Below are 18123 nucleotides of genomic sequence, written 5' to 3' on the forward strand. Positions count from 1 at the left end.
CCTGTTGTGTCCCTTGCATGACCGGGAATGGTTCCGACAGCATCCCATTGAGTTGTAGGCGGGCCTTCGGGACACATACAGAAGCCATACCAGGCTGATGAAGCATAAGCTAAGCCAACGGCGTGCAAGAATTCTGAATAAATATGGCCACTCTAAGGAGTCGAATGCCTTTGTGGCACTGAGCAAGGTGGCAACCGCAGCAAGATGGAGGTCAATAGTATACATGAGGGCGAACATTGTATGTAGGTTGTGCACTGTTGAGCGGCCTGGCATGAATCCCGACTGATCCAGATGGATAATTTCAGGTAGCAGGGGGAAGAGGCGATTTGCAAGGAGTTTTGCAAATATTTTATCATCTACGTTGATCATTTGAATGCGGCGGGAATGGGTCACATCGGTCGCCTGGCTTGTCCCGCTTGAGTACTGTCACCAGAACCCCATCATGCTGAGATGGCAGCAGTGCCCCAGGCTCCAAAGAGTCTCCGTACATTGCCAGAAGGTGTGAGGCTAGACGAGCTGCATACTCTTTGTAATTAAAAATTAAGTGATGAGACCTGGCGCCTTGTCGATGGGAAAGCCCTGTATGACTTGAAGGATTTCCTCCACCACGAAGGGAAATGCCTTGTAGAGATGGTGGGCTCAGTCCAACCATAACAGCTGAATAGTATCAAGATAGGCCGACAGGTCATCCTCGTCCAGGACCATCGAGGCACTGTAGAGCCGAGAATAAAAGGAGGTAATCGTTTGTAACAACTCAGCGTGGGTAGTCTGCCGCTCTTGGTGCTCATCAATAAGCTCCACAAGATGGACCAAAGCCCAAGGTCGGTTCAGCATGTTTGCCAGCATCTGCCTGCGGCACTCATCATCAGCATAGCAAATATTGTGTCTCTCTCTGAATCTCCTCGTCGCATTCCAAAGGTTTTGTGCGAATAGTCACCATAGTGGAGGCACTTTCTGTGGCAGAAAATTCCAATTCAAGGAACTGGAGGTCCTGTTCAAGCATAGCAAGTTGTGTCCAAATCGCCTTAAGGATACCCGACTGCTTCGCAATGTAAGTGCTACAGATTACAACCTTGAAAGCTTCCCAGAGTGTCGACTGGAGGATATCGACGCTTCAATTGTAGCAGAACAGTCAATGATTGCAGTTTGTGCCTTGTCTCAGAAGACAGCATTGTGCAGGTTGCTCGGGGCCAAGTGCCAGTGAAAGCCTGTGGGACAGCCAGTGGTGGTGATATCTCTAGCAGGACAGGGACATAGTCCAATAGAGTGCAGGGCAAATGTGTAGCAGTGGCACCCCAGGTGAGGACATCCTGAGTGAGTAACCAATAGCCTATGCACGACAAAGCATCATGTGCCTCCCTAACGCAAGTAACCTCATCACTAGATGTTTGAGTCACTTAGCCAGATGCAAGTTAGGCAATTATCGGTCATGAGAGTGTGAACTTGCGCCACAGCATGAGAATTGGGATGTTCAGAGGTGCTAGAGCGGTCACATCCTGATCAATTACCACATTGAAATAGCCTCCCCAGATTACAGTGCCCAGACCCATTCCAGCGATCAGGCATCACACTTCGGTGAAGGGTGATGTTGGGGCCATAAATCGAGGCCAGGATGACAGGGTGCCTATAAAGTGTGCCAGTGAGTAGGATAAACAGGGGTTCGGTCGCTGGGGTCGGATGGAGTTCTTTGAGAAAACAAATGTCTATGCAGTGCCTGTTAAGGTAGGCATTAGCTAGCCTGGCCTTCTGCTGGTCATTCAACCCATGAACTCCCAGGTCAGGCAGTAGAGGTCATGCCAGTGCTAAGGGGTGGTGGCATGTGTGCATGAAGGTGGGTCGCGTGCGATCAGTCAACTTTGTGGGGTGGTGGTGCAGTGCAAAGAGAAGACCACGTTGGAGGGGAACCGGAAACTAAAACGCACTAAACAATACCATCCCCACCCACTTGAACCCCAAAACTATGCTGAGAACCCACATACCACCCAAACCCACCTCCCAAAAAACATCAAACACAGTAGAAATCATCCCTTGAGACATCGGAGAGCCAGGCGAATGACCCAGTCAGAAACTAGCCAGGTGGCCGAGATTTAGTCAGTATGGGCTCCCAAAGTACATATACAGTACAGTCAAAAGGTAGAGGCAGGATGGAGATCTCTACCCCTCTCAAGGTCATGGGATCAAAAAGCAGACCAGGTGTGGTCAATGGACAGTGGTAAAAAAGAGGTGCTGCCCTAGCGACAGGACACTGCAGTCTGCTCCATAAGTATTATTCATTATCACTGAGGTGGCTGTCATCTGGATGAGGCAAGGAGGCATGAGGAACTGGCTTCTGGAACAAGATTTGTTGAGAACATTTTTGGCCAGCTTTGGCATCAGTAAAGTAGTGGGGCATTCCATTGTGGAGTATACGCAGCTTTGCAGGATATAGCAGGGAGTTATGTACCACTTCTGGAGGAGACTTTTGGCCGGTCCATATACATGATGGGCCCCTTGCACCACCAGCATGAAGTCGGGGTAGAAGGAGACATTGTTCTCTTGGTATTGAATGGTGCTCTGCTCATGGGTGAGCCGGAGGACCACATCACCATCACTGTAATTTAGGAGTGTAGCGACTATGGGGTGAGCTGGGGTGCCGGGGAAGGGTGTAGGTCCAGGAATCTATGCGAATACTCCACAATACAGACAGCTGACAGGGCATCCCCAAAAAAGAATCTCAACAAAATCCTCCATTTTGTCAATTCACGTGGATTCCGAAATCTCAATGATACAGAGCTTGTTGAGTCGGGAGAGGGCTTCCAAGACTTTGTTTTTGAGTTTCTTGACTTAAGGACTTTGTCCATGCAGAGCAGATGTTCACCTGCTGCAGATTGAGCATCCTCCACGTCTGAGGTATGGGCTTCAAGGTGGTCCAGCCGATCCTCGTGCTTATCCATCTTTTCCTTCCTGTGATCAATGCGGTTAGAGAGGAGGTCAGTTCTGGCGTCAATGTCGCGTAGGATATTTTTGACATCCACTTTGAGGTCCGGATCTTGCTAGAGGCTCCCTGCAATCTCTCTTGGGAGACGACGGAGGTAAGGGAGAGGGGGGAGGGGGGGAGTGTCCTCCAATATTTTATTTGATTCCATGTGGCATGGCTGCCATTTCTCCTCGAAAGCCAGTTTGTACTGGCGCGCTGCCACATTCCCCATGTCTGGCAGGCCGGCAGGTGTCACTCAGCGATGCTACTGGGTAGTCACAACGCACCCAGGGCAGTTCAAGGGACACAGGCGGACATGCGTGCCAATGCTTCCACCAAGGATCTCACAAGGTCTGGTAGGTGTGTATACAAAGGCACTATTTGCAGTACATCAGGAGGACCGAAGCAGGATGATGTAGGAGCTGTGTGGATATCCATGTAAACCGCTAGGCCCCACCACACCCCAGAGTGAGCAAGGACCTAGTTGGGGGCACGGGCAGGCCATTGACGCAGTAAGGAGAGGGCCCAGGAATGTGGACCCTGACTGGCGTGTGAATTATTTTGATGAACAGTCCTCATGGGGAGCCGGTTTTAGTAAGAGAGCTCCTCACCCCCAGTGTTCGACAGGTAAAAGCAGGTACAGTCTAGCCACATCAGGGTGCTCTCTCTCCCACAAAGTGCAGGGCCACAGCGCTGGAGAGGTACAAATGGTGCTGCTATGTCTACTATTTATCATGTGGGCCCTCTGATGATCGGTGGAGGGTCAAAATATGGGAGGCTGAAAGGTGCAGCAGGTGGCAACTCACCGGAAGATTAGGGCCACCATCAGGGCCTACAGGCATCCCGTTGTGTCCTCATACAAACTTGCGGCAGTGACAGTGCTCTCTACAGGGCGCACCGAATATATGGCGTTGCAATGCATGCATTTATAGCGTATGCCTTTACACCGCAGTCAATACAACGACTGCGTTGTTACCATGCGTACCATTATAATGCAAGTCATTACAATGCCTAGCTGTAGGGGGGGGGGGGGCTGGAGTTTGGAATAGTATAATTTACTATTCCAACTCCAGTCTGTGCAACAGTAGGAAAGGTGCTGGATTGAAAATCCACCACCTAAAGCCCCCTACAGCAAGTCGTTGTAATGTCTTACATTGTAATGGTATGCGTGGTAACAACGTGGTTGTTGTACTGACTGCGTTCTAATGGCACCGCGTTGTACCGGCAGCGTTGTAAATGCTGTTTCCCGGTGCACCCAGCCAGAATGTCCCCCCTCTCCGCTCACCTTGGCAGTGTCCCAATGGGGCTCTCGGGGGCTGGCAGCCCCATCCAGGTAGGAGGTGCAGGCCCCCCTTTACCCTGCAGTGTATCGGCACCGGGGGCACCTCTAGTTGCCCTCTCCCCGCCTGATGGGAGGCCAGGCGCTCTTTCACTGGGCCACTGGCCTCACATCGCTGCTCCGTAGGAGTCCTCAGTGACTTGTAGCCACAGTGCAAAAAGCTCTGTGGCCCTCATTCTCCTCAGCTCCGCTGGCACCCTACCCCCACAATGAGGCCCCTGCTGCAGAGCCAGAAGGTGGCTCGCTCATTAGACCATCACACGAACCGCAATACAGGCTCGACATATCATGCCTGACCAGTCCTTTTTCTGCCCCAAGGACAATATAGGCAGTTTTTCTTCCACTTTGTTGGGATTTTCCACAGGTTAGAGGTAAGGATCAGGCCCATGGACTGTGGATTAATGTTGGATTATTTCATTAGCCGTTCAGAGCCCTGCTAAACAGTGTCCATCCTGCAGCTGGGATCTCTAGCACCCCTCACTCATACAGGGTGGCTTCTCCACCAGGATGAAGGAGCGTCACCCCACTGCTTTCTCACAGTAAGAGAAAGCCAAAACATAAAATGGTAATAACTTTTGGTTATTTCCATTTTATGTTTCTTGGCACATTGCAAGCAGGCGGGTGTACAGAGCTGGCAGGGCAGGACTGGTTTGCCCACTCCTGTGTGTGCAAAGACTGTTTGGTCGGCCCAAACCAGTGATGCGCACTCTGCACTTCTCTATGTAAGCTGTATTGCAGCCTACATGGAGAACATGCCATCCCATATAGCCCCTGGGTGAGTGTCGTCCTGACCAATCACAGCGCTCCACTGGAGCATTGTGATTGGCTATGGGGAGGGAAGGGAGGCTAGGACCACACTAGCCCCAGACTGTGCTGGGGAAAGGAACTAGAGGCAAACAGGGCATTAGGAGCCGGCCAGCCTCCAACATAAACTGTTCTACACAAATGGGGCCGCTCCCAATAAAATGACCTAAATAGTGCTCTGGTGTGTTGTGTATGTTGAGTGAAGGCATCTCACAAAAAGTTTAGGACTGGCCTCACACACCACCTGTTGTCATGCTTTATTATCGGCCATCCTCGCCCTCTAAAAACTTGGTTTGAGGGTGGGCATGCACCTGATGACAGGGATGCACTTCTAAGCTAAGTGGGGGCCCAAAGTGAGTGGGTGAGATTAAAAACCATTACAGTTGCCTCATTTAATTTTAATGAATTTAGGTAACTGTATGGTATCTAAAAACAAGTGAACGGCGATTTGGGGAAGTTTATTTGCCTCTCGCTGAGTGGAATTGGGTTGACATGTTTCTACCTAGTATCAACAGTGGTACATGGCATTCATCAGGACCTATCTCTATATTTATAAAGGGCTTCACTTTTACCAACACTATGGTTAAGAAGTCAATGTGGGGTGACCTTTGTCACTCTACACTACCTGGGGGTCCTCTGTATCCTGTGAAGGAAAAAAGAAAATCGCACAAGAAAACCATCAGGATATTTAGGTCATTCATATAAAAGGAAGGCCCCACTCAACTCATTTTAAGCGTGCATGGTTTTGGTGTGTAACACGTGACTGTCATACGTGAACACACAAGTGATGAAAACAAGGGGGAGAGTGGCTGCCTTCTTCCTGTTCTGGAAGCAGGAAAGCAGAAGCAGTAAAGATGCCGGACCAGGCGCGACCAGGCGCGGCGGAAAGGTAAGTTTAATTTTTTTCTTTCAATTATTGCCCACGCGACCCTGTGCCTGCCCTCCACCCGTGAGTCGTGCCGACCGCTACTGCATTTATGTATGGATTTTAATGCATAGAGGCAATTTGTAAAGGGCACTGCTACTCTAAAGGAGTGCCCCACACTTATCGGGGGGAGGACAGAACATCCAATCCCTCTGAGTTAAATAAAAAAATTGAGTTTTTAGGGCCTTCTTAAAGTAAACCTCACACTGGCTAACACACAAAATCAATTGAAGCTCATTCCAAACTTTACCTTCCAGCACCTAGAAGGAGCGTCCTTCTGATCTCGCCAAGCTAAATTTAGAAATCTTCACTAGTAAGGCCATGGCGAACCAAAGAGCTCTAGAGGAGGTCTGATCAGGCAATTATGACCTTGATTATAGAAACCTTCAGGAATGAAAGATAAGGCATTAAACAGTGTCCTTTTCTTCATGGGGAGCCAGTGCACTTCCTGCAAATAGACAGAAACCGATACCCTTCTTGAAAGGCCCAGAATAAGCAGACCAGCAGCATTTTGGACGATCTGAAGTTTCCTTGTCTTATAATCTGGCACACTGATATAAAGACAATTAGAGTAGCCAAGCTTAGATGTGATCATAGTGTGGACTATTGTCCTCAGGGTCTCAACTGGTAAAAAGTCCATGAATTTCTTAATGGAGCGTGTTGGACTTGGTCCTTTTTGCAGGGTCATCCCTGAGCTTTTTGCCTTCCTCCTATATTTTTTCTGAGCTGTTGTTCGTTATTTTATGACTCTGGGCACTGTACCACTGCTGATCAGTGCTAAAGTGCATCTGCTCTCCCTACTGTAAATAAATGTATTAATTGGTGATTCCATGATTGACTATTTGGTTTACTTGTCAGACTCTTGTACAATGCACTGAGTGTGCCCAGGGCGTGTAAATCCAAATGCTGCTAGTGGGCTTGCAGCACTGGTTGTGCCACCCACAGAAGCGGCCTTGTAAAACGTGTCTAAGGTCTTCCATTGCAGAGCCTGTGTGCAGTCTGGTACTGTCATGCTGACTGGACAAGTGCACGCACTTGCCAGTCCCTAAACCTTCCCTTGTCTTCATATTAGTCACCCCTATGGTAGGCCCAAGGGCAGGGTGCATTTTAGGTATAAGTTAAGGCAAGCCCTGATGTGTGTGGCATGTCCTAATAGTGAATTACAGCCATTTTCGTTTTTCGCTATTGCAAGGCTACCTGTTCTCCATAGGCCAGAATGGGCTGCTAGATTATTACATGTTTATAATCCTAACAGACTCAGAGAACATGGTAGAAATTTGAGTTTAGTATGCCTGGACTAAGAATAATAAAATACATATTTTAGTGAAGTTTATTTTAATATTCTGTGTTTGCAAATACCACTTTTAGAAAGTAGGTATTTGCTTGCCTAACCATTTAAGCCTGCCTCTGCGAGGTTGTGTATTCCTTTGTCTGGTATTTGTGAGTGACAGGGCTGGGGGATTCCAGGAGACAGGCTGGGGCAGCCCAGTGGTGAATAGAAAGATCTGCTTCTAGATGGGAGGGAGGAGTTGCACCTGGGACCCGACTAGGACTGGGCCTTCCCTCTAAAATGCCGGCTCCACCCCTTGTCTGATGTCTCTGCCCTGCACACTGAAAGAAGAGAAGGAAGACTGTCAAGAAAGTGCTCCCGGGCTGTACTTGCCTTCCACAATGCTGGCTCCACCTCCTGTGGGGCGTCTGGTTTTGACTAGGCACAGGCCCCTCTCCCCTCAGAGAACAAAGGATGTTGGGGTATAAATATTGGGACCCTGATCCCATGAAATTAGATCACTTCTGGACTTACAAGACAAAACCTCTGCTGAGGAGAGGAACCTGAAGAAACTGAGGAGAGACTGTTCCCAAGCTGAAGTGCCGCTTGGGGGATTGGCCTGCAATGGTTGCCTGACTGCCAAAGAGAGGAGAAAGAACTTTGTGGACTTTACTTTCAACTTGTGCAAAAGATCTCCAAGGGCTTGGAAGAGAGCTTGCCCCCTGACCGAAGTCCCAGGACCAGTGGACCTCACCAGCCTTTGTGAATTGCTGCTGGAAACGCTGTTTCAGTGGCTACAGTGGCAGGGAGCTATGACCGACTCTCACAACCTGCCCGGTGTCCTGTAGGCACCGCATCAAGCAGTGTCTGCCTCGAACAACGCAAGTTCTGAGCTCACCGACTCCGTCCTGATGCCGTCACCGAGCCATTGCCTGCACCGCGACTGGTGGACACCGCGACGTGCAACGCCTCGCTACACCGACTCGTACTGGTCTGACCGACGCGGTCACTGCTGCTGACTCCAAGTCCTGTGAATGCACCGGAGTTGGGCACTGCCTCGCATGCTTTGCGACGCACCGCCCGACTCGCACCGCGGTCCGGACTGACCGACGCCAGCTCCGGAACTCCGGCACTGTCGCTGCATCGCAAGCTGCAAGCACTGCATCGAAGCACCGTCTCACCCTTCAACGCAGGCCTTGGATCCACCGACTCTGTCAACGGGCCGCTGCCTGCACCGCATCGAGGGACAACACGTCCTGCAACGCTTTCTTTTCTGCACCGCGACGAACACCGGAACCGGCTCACACGTCCGTGCCGGCCGCATCAAGTAAAAGGGACTGTGACTGAGTCTGTCGACCTTTGAGAAGGCCCGTACCGACGCGGTCTGCTGGATTTGATAGACTCTGTGCTATTTCAACAACGCTATAGCCCGTCTGGGCTACCGACTCGCACAGAACCTTGATTTAAGCCTTTTCAACCAGAACTCTTGAATTCTAATAGTACTGTGGATTATTTGTGTCGTTATTTGTCTTGTGGTAACTCTGTATAAAATATACTTACTTTTGATATAAAACCGTGTTTGGTGTCCATTTGTAGTGTTGTCACTGGGTTACTGCATGTGGTCACAAATGCTTAACTTACAACGCCTCTGAGATAAAGCCTTGCTGCTCGTGCCAAGCTACCAAGGGGGTGAGCAGGGGTTATTTTAGGAGTTTAATCCCCTTATCCTGACTAGAGGAGAGGGTCCCTATTTGTCACAAGTACCTACCTGTGCCAACTAGAGACCCCAATTTTAACAGAGCATTACAGACCAAAACATATCCTGGCTACAGTGCTAATCTGGATGTCCATAGACAGCTTATCATCAAATCGTACACCCAAGCTTTTAACTGTTGTGGCTGGAGATGGGAAAGAAGAAATGTCTTGAGGTCAACTTAAGTTGGTCCAGAGATCCTTTGCTTTACCAAACAAAAGAATCTACATTTTATCAGAATTACATTGGAGAACAATTTATGCAATCTTCTGCATCCAATGAAAGACATCCTTCAAACATGTGACAAAAGCAAAAATATTACTGGGAGATAAATGATCAAAATTAAGGAGCAATCGAGTGTCATCCGCATATGAAATGGTCGTCACCATGTGAGATTCAATAAGAGTGGCTAGTGGTGCTATGTAAATATTAATTTAACATTGTAGGGCTCAAAGGAGAAGCCTCTGGTACCCTAGAAATAAACCTCTTTTGCATTGAGGAGTTGGGAGCGAGCCTGATCTCTTGTGATCTCCAATCAAGAAAAGACTGAAACCATTACAACACCAAACCTCCAATGCCCATATCTGCCAGCCTCTGTAAAAGCACAGGATGGGACACCGCGTCGAACGCAGTAGATAGATGTAGAAAAATACCAACAACACTCTTTCCATCAGTATTATCTTACTGCCTAACAACTTTTGAAATGTGTTTTTGTATTATGTGCTCAATATTTGATGTATGATCACTCTTTTGTTGAGTATGAAATAACTCTTGGGATCAGTGGGCAGGAATCATCGCAAGAGAGTGTTTCAGGGGGTGAATCCCCAGCTACACAGAAGAAGCATCATAGCCGATCTATGATCTCTAGAAGACGGGCCAGGACTAAAGGAAGATCCTCGGACTCGGCCAGCAGGCGGCTCGAATGGGACTACTCTGCATCAACGCTGACAGCCAGCACTGGTAGCGGGCCTGAAGCAGGGGGCACAGGTGGAACTAATAACTCTGGCAGCACACCTCCCTCTCCGACATCGGAGTTATTATCTGTGACTCTTAAACAAATGCAGGGGGAGGCCAGGCAGGAAAGTAGGAGATCGCAACTCGCTACCAAGAAACTCCAGGGGGCCATCCGCAAAACGAATAAGCTATGCTCTGACATGTCTGACCGAATAACCCATGTAGAAGAGCGAACTGCTGCTGTGGAGGAGGAGGAGGTTGAGAAATTGCATATATTTAAAGCTACACAGGAAAAACAAATACAAGATGTAGACTGGAAACTCGAGGATTTCGAGAACCGGCAGCGCCGAAACAACGTTCGGCTGCTCGGCCTGGAGGAAAATGTGGAGGGAGAGAACATTCTGGCCTTTGTCGGGAAGTTATTGAAGGGTACCTTCCCAGACCTGGCCCACTGGAATTGGGAGATGGAAGTACAACCGGCACATCTCTTTCCAATGTTCAAGAAAACTCAGCCAAAATATCAAGGGGAGCGAGCTAGAGCCGTACTGATCTTCATTGGCAATGTTTTGCTAAGGCAGGCAATTATAGATTGAGTCAAACCCTCAGAGGGGCACACCTTCCATTGGCCGGAATTTTGCCACACAACAGTCGAGCGGAGATGGAGGCTACGCCAGATGATTACCCCATTTCAGGTGGTGGGCTGTGAAGCTTTTTTGCTTTTTCCTGCACACTCAAGGTTATTCACAAGGGGAGGGTCAGAATGTTTTTTTCTGAGATAAAAGCTCAAGAATGTCTCATGGAAGTAACTGAATCACAAGGGGAGAGGGCCCTAGCCAATGCAGCAGAAAGGGGGGGCTACAAGGAAGGACTGATGTTCCTCTTAAGACGATAAATGTATATGAAGTATAGCTCGGTTATTCGCCACTCGGCTATCAATGTACTATGGGGCATGGGGCATGGGGCAAAAGAAAGTGAATTACAAAGTATACTGTTTGTTTACTGCTGAGGCATGTTTTCTTGCTGAAAACTGGGGGGGTTGGGGGCTGGGTCTTATTTTCGGAACGATTTAGGGATTTATCCATCAGGGTTAGGAAATATCTGGTATTAGGGGTCACTTTGGGGGGAGGGGGCTGACGCTGGCGGAGAGGGAATCTCATTGGTCATATTTAGGTCATGCCTGACCTAATTGCCTGTAAGTGAGGTGGGGGGTTGGGGGGATATAGGTTGGGGGGGTTTTTGGAGGGGGTTGGTGTGGGGTCAGCACAGTATGAGGTATTTCGATTTGCGAGGCTAGTGAAGGAGAGGCATAACTGGATTCAATATGGTTTTGCCTGGTCATTCAAGGAGGTCCAAACAATGAGTATGAACGGAAAGGCGGGGTGGGAGAGACTAATTGAAAGCAGGGCTTACTGTAAAGAACTGAGAAATCTTAAGACACGAGTTTGTGGATTCTGACAGTGAATATCTGTGGGCTTAATGATCAGAATAAGAGGAATAAGGCAGCAATTTGGCTGAAATCTTTACATGTAGACTTCCTATGTGTTCAAGAGACACATATAGAGGGCAGTAGAGCTCGTATAATGGAACAACTTGTGTTTAAACTGTTGGTATACGTGACACAGGGTTCTCGAACTCGGTGGGTGGCAATCCTTACCCGGATGAATTATGTAAGGGTTCTGAGAAAGACCGTAGATTAATGGGGTCGGTGGGTGGTGATTGAATGTTTGCTAAACAATTCAAAATGGACACTTTGCTCGTTGTACTGTTCAACATGTGATGATCCGGAATTGCTAGAAACTTTAGATTCTAGCCTGGCAATGTGGCCCGCTCTGATAATTATTTGCAGGGATTTTAATATTAATGGTCTGGGGAAACGATGGGTTTCGCCAGGAAGTAAGCACTCTGGGGAAAAAAAGAAAGGTTGGTCTTGCCTTAACTAATCTAGTTCGTAACAATGGTCTGACAGATGTATGGGCATATTTGAAACCCCCTGATCCAGGTAGCACTTTTTTTCTGGCCCCGCATAAGGCTGTTTCTCATTTGGATTTTTTTTTGTCTCAAATCAATTTTTCACTAATTCTGCGATTGAGAGGCACCCTCGTATCATATCCGAGCACAACCCATTAGTTTTGACTGTTAATCTTACGATGACGGAGAAGAAAAATGTGGGATGGACCTTTGAACGGAGGTTGTTATCTGATCCTGACTATATCGCATTTATGAAAGGATGGATTAAGGAATTTGGGGATTTTAATCTGGGGAGTACAAGTGTGGGAATTGCCTGGTATGCTTTTAAAGCGGGGGTGGGAGGAGAAACAATAAGTTACAGTTTGCGTCGTCAAAAGCAGGAGCGACTCTGGGAACTGGAAGTTAGGGAAGAAATAAATAAATGTAAGGAAGCCTTAGCTACTGCTATCAGCACTGGAGGATTGATAGATAGAATATTATTTCAGCTGGCTATAAAAAAGCTGAGGCGGGGGATCATTTTGCTAAGAGAGCAGCAGAGATTTATCTGTCTAAAAAAGAGCACTGCTATGAATTTAATGAACGGGTGGGACACACTCTGGCCGTAAGAGTTAGGCAAAAAACTGCAGCTGGGAGATCTCTGAAATCTATGACGCCGAAAGGAAGGTTATAACAGGCGCATTGAGTATTCGAGAGACCTTTAGGCTTTTTTATCAGCATTTATATAGCAGAGGACCATTAGTGGCGTCAGTGGATATTTGTACATTTTTAGATAAAGTAGCTATAGCAAGGGAGACCCTGCAGATAGGGAGAAACTCGCTAGGGTGTTCTCCCAGGAGTAAATATTGTGGGCCTTGCAAGATGTGCCTTCTGGAAAGGTAGTCGGCCCGGATCAAATTTCAATGGAGTTTTATAAGATCTTTAAAGACTCTATCGGACAAGACTTTATAGAGGTTATGCTGGTAGCCCAAAAGGGGGGGCCTGCTCCCGAATCCTAGGCGGGAGCAGATGTTGTGGTTTTTCTGAAAAAAGACAAACCAGCTAGAGAGCCGAGTTCATATCGCCCTATTACATTACTGATCAGTGATGTAAAAATGTTCTCTAACGTTTTGGCCACGCGACTAAATGGTATTTTAAAAAGAACTATCCACCCCTGTCAACATGGGTTTATAATGGGTTGTGGAACCACACAACATGTACGGTGGATGATCACTCTCTTTGATGCAACGGAGATCTCAGGAGACCCTATGGCTGCTTTGTTATTAGATGTTGAAAAGGCATTCAATAGGGTCTCCTGGGATTTCCTGTAGGAATCACTGAGATGGTTTGGGTTGGGGGAGGGGTTCATTAAGTCTATCCAAGTGTTATATCTGGCATCTACGGCTCGTCTAAGGCTAAATGGCAATTACACTCTCCCTTTTAATATACAGAGGGGGACACTGCAGGCGTGTCCGTCCTCACCTCTGCTATTTGCTATCTATATGGACCCCTTAATATGGTTATTTGATGCCAATAACGGAATCTGTCCAGTTGTAAGTCAGGGGATCGAATCTAAAGTCCTTGCCTATGCCGATGATGTGGCCATTATCACCGCAGATCCACTCTCGGTGCTGGAAGTGGTCAAGTCAATTGCACTAGAGTTCGGTACATACACTGGGTATGCCCTTAATAGATCCAAGACTCAAGTAATAAAGAATCGGTTTGTCAACTTTGAGGATTCCTATGTCACAGACTCTGCAATATATTTAGGTATATGGGTTACGTCAGACTTAGAAAAGCTGGTGGCTAAAAATATGGAACCTGTAATCAGGAAGGCGAGGTCGGACTTTGACAGATTGAATAACCTTCATCTGTCTCTTTTGGGACGGTGTAACGTCATTAAGATGGTGTTTTTAGCAAAGATCTTGTATTTGTTTAGGGCAATCCCATTGGAATTTCTAAAATCTTGGTTTATTATTTTGGAAGGTTTAGTCAATCGATTTATTTGGGCACATGGGAAAACTAGGAGGGCTCTTCGGTTTATGTCTTTGCCACGGGAAAAGGGGGGTTTTCAGTTCCTGATTACCGAAGTTATTACTGGGCAGCCGCTTTGCAATCCATGGGGATATTGGTTGGGTCATGCCCCGGGGATATGGAAGGGGAAACAGAGCTCCCTGATGTCTACAAATCTTTACTGGGTGAACATGCAGAGAATTGTTTCTGGAAATTTACAGAGCCCAGTTACTACAAGAGGACAAAATTTAAGACTTTGCTATCTGCCTTTAAGATTTGGGGGGAGCTAATAAAGAAGATTGGTCTGGGGAGACTAACAGCTAGATTCATCAAAGGCCCGTTTTGCGAGTCAGTAATAGCGATTATTAAGGAATCGCTATTACAGACTCGCAAAACGGGATTCATGTCCAAATCGCAATTTATTTAGCGATTCCTACAGCTTCCTTATTTGCGATTAGCTAATTGCTAATCGCAAATAAGGAATAACTCCCCATTCATTCCTACGGGCCTAAAGGCCCATAGGAATGAATGGAAAGACATATCAATGTGCGAATCGCTATTAGCAATTCGCATTTTGAAATTGCGATTTCAAGGGTGCAGGGGTGTCCAAAGGACACCCTGTAGCACCCCTGAAATGTAATCTACATTGGTGTTGCGCACACACATGTCCAAAGGACATGTGTGTGTAACATGTAACTTAGAAAAATGCATTTAAATGCATTTTTCTAAGTTTTCGCTATTTACCAAGAGGTTTGACCTCGCGGTAAATAGCGGCCCAAAATTGCGATTTCGCAATTTTAAATTGGTTCATGAATTGCATTTAAGGAATCGCAAATAGAGATTCCTTAAATGCAATTCCTCGCAAATGTGCGAATTCTTTAATAGCGATTTTTGCATTTGGGATGATGAATCCCAAATGCTAAAATTGCACTCACAGAGGGCCAGATTCTCAGAATCTGGCCCTTTGCGAGCCGATTTTCGTTTCATGAATCTAGCTGTTAATCACTACACTGTGCTTTATAAAAACCACACCCTTCCGGAAATTTTCTCTGATGAGATTATGGCAGGATGGGCTATAAAGAACCTTCGAAGGGCTAGGGATTTAATTTGGAATGTAGGGTTTTGCCAATTTAGAGATATTCAGATGGAGTTCGGACTGGAAAAGGGCCATTTTTTTTAAATATCTACAGCTGCATAGTTTTTTTTGGCAAAAAATTGTGGGGGGCTAGCGGGTTTAATAGCAACGCAATCATTGACATTATGCAAGGCAGTGCTAAGGGTACTATTAAGCTAATATATGCAGAATTGATTACCTCAAAACAGGGTGATTTAACTAAACATAAGGTTAAATGGACTGAGCATGTGGGCGCTGCTCCAGAGGTATTCATGAAATCTCTAGAGTTGGCCCAGACAGTTCTGTGCTCTGCTGGGTTTCAGGCGCAACACTGTAGAACTATCTTCTCTTTATATTATACTCCGGCCAGAATAGCACAGTGGGATGGGCTATCAGGGACTACGTGTCCTAGCTGCGGGGGGACGGAAGCAGATCTGGTGCATATGTTTGCCTCTTGTCCTCGTCTGCAGGGGTTACTGGAATCAATTAGGGAATTTTTAGATCGCTCACTTGAGTTAAAAACTACACTAACCCCTGAATTAATTTTGCTAGCAATAGGCAGCATGAGACAAAACGAGATAGCTCACCAATTTCTTTTTGTCGCTATGGCTGTTCTAAGGATTAATATAGCTTCTGCTTGGTTGGACCCTCTTCCCCCTACCTTTCAGCAATGGCTGGCTCGGCAGCTTTCTATATACACATTGGAGAGAGCAGTTTGTGAAAGGAAGGGGAAGAAATCGAAGCTGCTAGGACGGACTATCTGGGCTCCCCTAATAAGATGGAAGGAATCAGAATAACTGAAAGTCCTAGGAGAGTAAGTTTAACAGGATGTTGGTACAAACTGGTCAAGCTTAATCAAAATCTGTGCTCCTTCGAAATGTGATTTATATTCGTTGTTGTTATAATTGCTCACTCATGATTGTTCGCATTTTATTTCAAAGATTTTTATTGCATATTTCAGTACAACAAACTATAATGCGAAGACATTACATGTGCTGGTGAGAGTACAACTGAACATCTGAACAAAAATAGGGTCAAATGATCATATGGATGAATATGGAAGACAAGCATTAGAAGGGATAGTCGTGGTGGACATTGTTACATTCAGATGTGACCGAGCATTGTGCTTGTATCCCAACAATTTCAAGAGGCCTCATGAGATAAAGGCCGAAGGTGAAGAGGAGGAGAGGAAGCGAGAGTAAGAGAGAGTATTTAAGAAGAGGGTAGCGAAGAAAGGAAGAGAAAAGAAAGGAAAGGAGTGCGCCACCATGGGAAAGCTGTTCTGACCGTTCCAGTGTTACCCATGATGTGTAAGTCCTGTATGGTAGGCAAGGACTCCTTGGCATTCAGGAGGTCAGGAGGAGTGGTAATTCATGGAGGTTTATGAGTGTCAAAGTATATATCAAGTGAGTTCCACATTCTCCTTCGTGGGGGACGCCATGGTGTGGTCTGGAGAGTGATGTTGTCTGCCCCTCGGAGGTTAATCACCCAATTTAACCAGCAGGCATAACTTGCCTTTTTGTGTCTTTCCAGTTGTTTAGGACGACCTTGACAGCCGCCATAAGTAGGAGGTCCAATAGGCCCCTGTCTGGATCAGGGAGCTGTTTCCTTAACAAAGCCAAAAACAAGATCAGGGAGTTCCTTGGGGGGTTTAATGTTGAACAGTTTGTGTTTGAACATAAATACTTTTCCCAATATGATTGTTCGCATTTTAATTGCTGGCCTTTTTACATTGTTCGATTATTTGTCTGATCTTGTGTGTTTGCTTCCTTCCATCAAACCTTGTATTTCTGTTGTTTTGTTTATTTGGTTAATTTTACTGTGCTGATACCCTGGGAGAAAAATCTAAAATCTCAATAAAGAAATATAAATAAAAAAAAGAAGAGGCCTCTGCTGCCCTAGAAATAAGCCTCTTTGACATTGAGGAGTTGGGGGCGAGCCTGATCTCTTGGGATCTCCAATCAAGAAAAGACTGAAACCATTACAACACCAAATCTCCAAAGCCCATATCTGCCATCCTCTGTAAAAGCACTGGACGGGATACCGCGTCAAACGCAGCAGATAGATGTTGAAAAATACAAACAACACTCTTTCCATCAGTATTATCTTACTGCCTAACAACTTTTGAAATGTGTTTTTGTATTAGGCGCTCAATATTTGCTGTATGATCACTCTTTTGTTGATTATGAAATAACTCTTGGGGTCCGGGTTGGAGTAGGGCATGAGAGGGCTTTGCATGTGGTCCTTGGCCTGTCGCTCTTGGAATCCGGATCAGGCTCAAAAACAGGCAGAGACCAAAGATGCCTTATGCCAACGAAATCTGGGCTGGCACGACTGAGGTGTAGAGCTCCATGGGATTAGGGTGAGACAGAAAACGTGTAGCAAAATACAAATTCCATACATCAATATGATTAGTAAGAGGGAGAGAGTTAGGGCACAGGAGTAGTAGTTGGCAGAAGGTAGGCAAGGGGATGCATCTTCATTGCAGATTATGACGCTTCACCTTCCATGTACTGCAAAGGAAGCACTGCTTAGGCAGAATACTGGGTTAGATTTACAAGCCCCTTGCAACACTTTTGCGCCACAGTTGCATCATTTTTTGTGATGCCGCAGCAGCGTAAAAAATGCACCACGTTGTGGCCCATTTGCAACATAACACATCTCTGGAGATGCGTCACCTTGTAAAGCCATGCGTCACATTATACCTGTGTCATGTATAATGTATGCAGGGCGGGCGTTCCCACGTGGAAAAGCCTTGTGGAAGTGACACAGTGAAATCTACAAGATTTAACTGCACCGCTGCATCAAAACCCTATGCCTGCTTGGAACAGGTGTAAGGAGTGACGCAATGTATTAGGAATGGGCCTTCCCATGCATTGCTGGAGTTGCATTGTGCTTGTGGCACGACTCCAGCAATGCGTCACCTTTGCGCCCACAGATGCGCCAAATTTCTGACGCATCTGTCATTCCTTGTGCCATGGTGCCCCATATTGAAATACGGCGCATCCATGGTGGATGCAATGGTTTTGCATGCAGGCGGAGGGAAACAGA

At 46.7% G+C, this 18123-nt stretch overlaps 1 protein-coding gene across 2 annotated transcripts in view; it reads left to right on the plus strand.

Moving 5' to 3' along the window:
- Positions 1-18123, plus strand: part of SNX32 (sorting nexin 32) — a 305491-nt gene that overhangs the window by 282549 nt on the left and 4819 nt on the right. The gene's annotated exons all lie outside the window — the stretch shown is intronic.

The sequence above is a fragment of the Lissotriton vulgaris genome, chromosome 9 (assembly GCF_964263255.1).
Source record: "Lissotriton vulgaris chromosome 9, aLisVul1.2, whole genome shotgun sequence".
NCBI lineage: Eukaryota > Metazoa > Chordata > Amphibia > Caudata > Salamandridae > Lissotriton > Lissotriton vulgaris.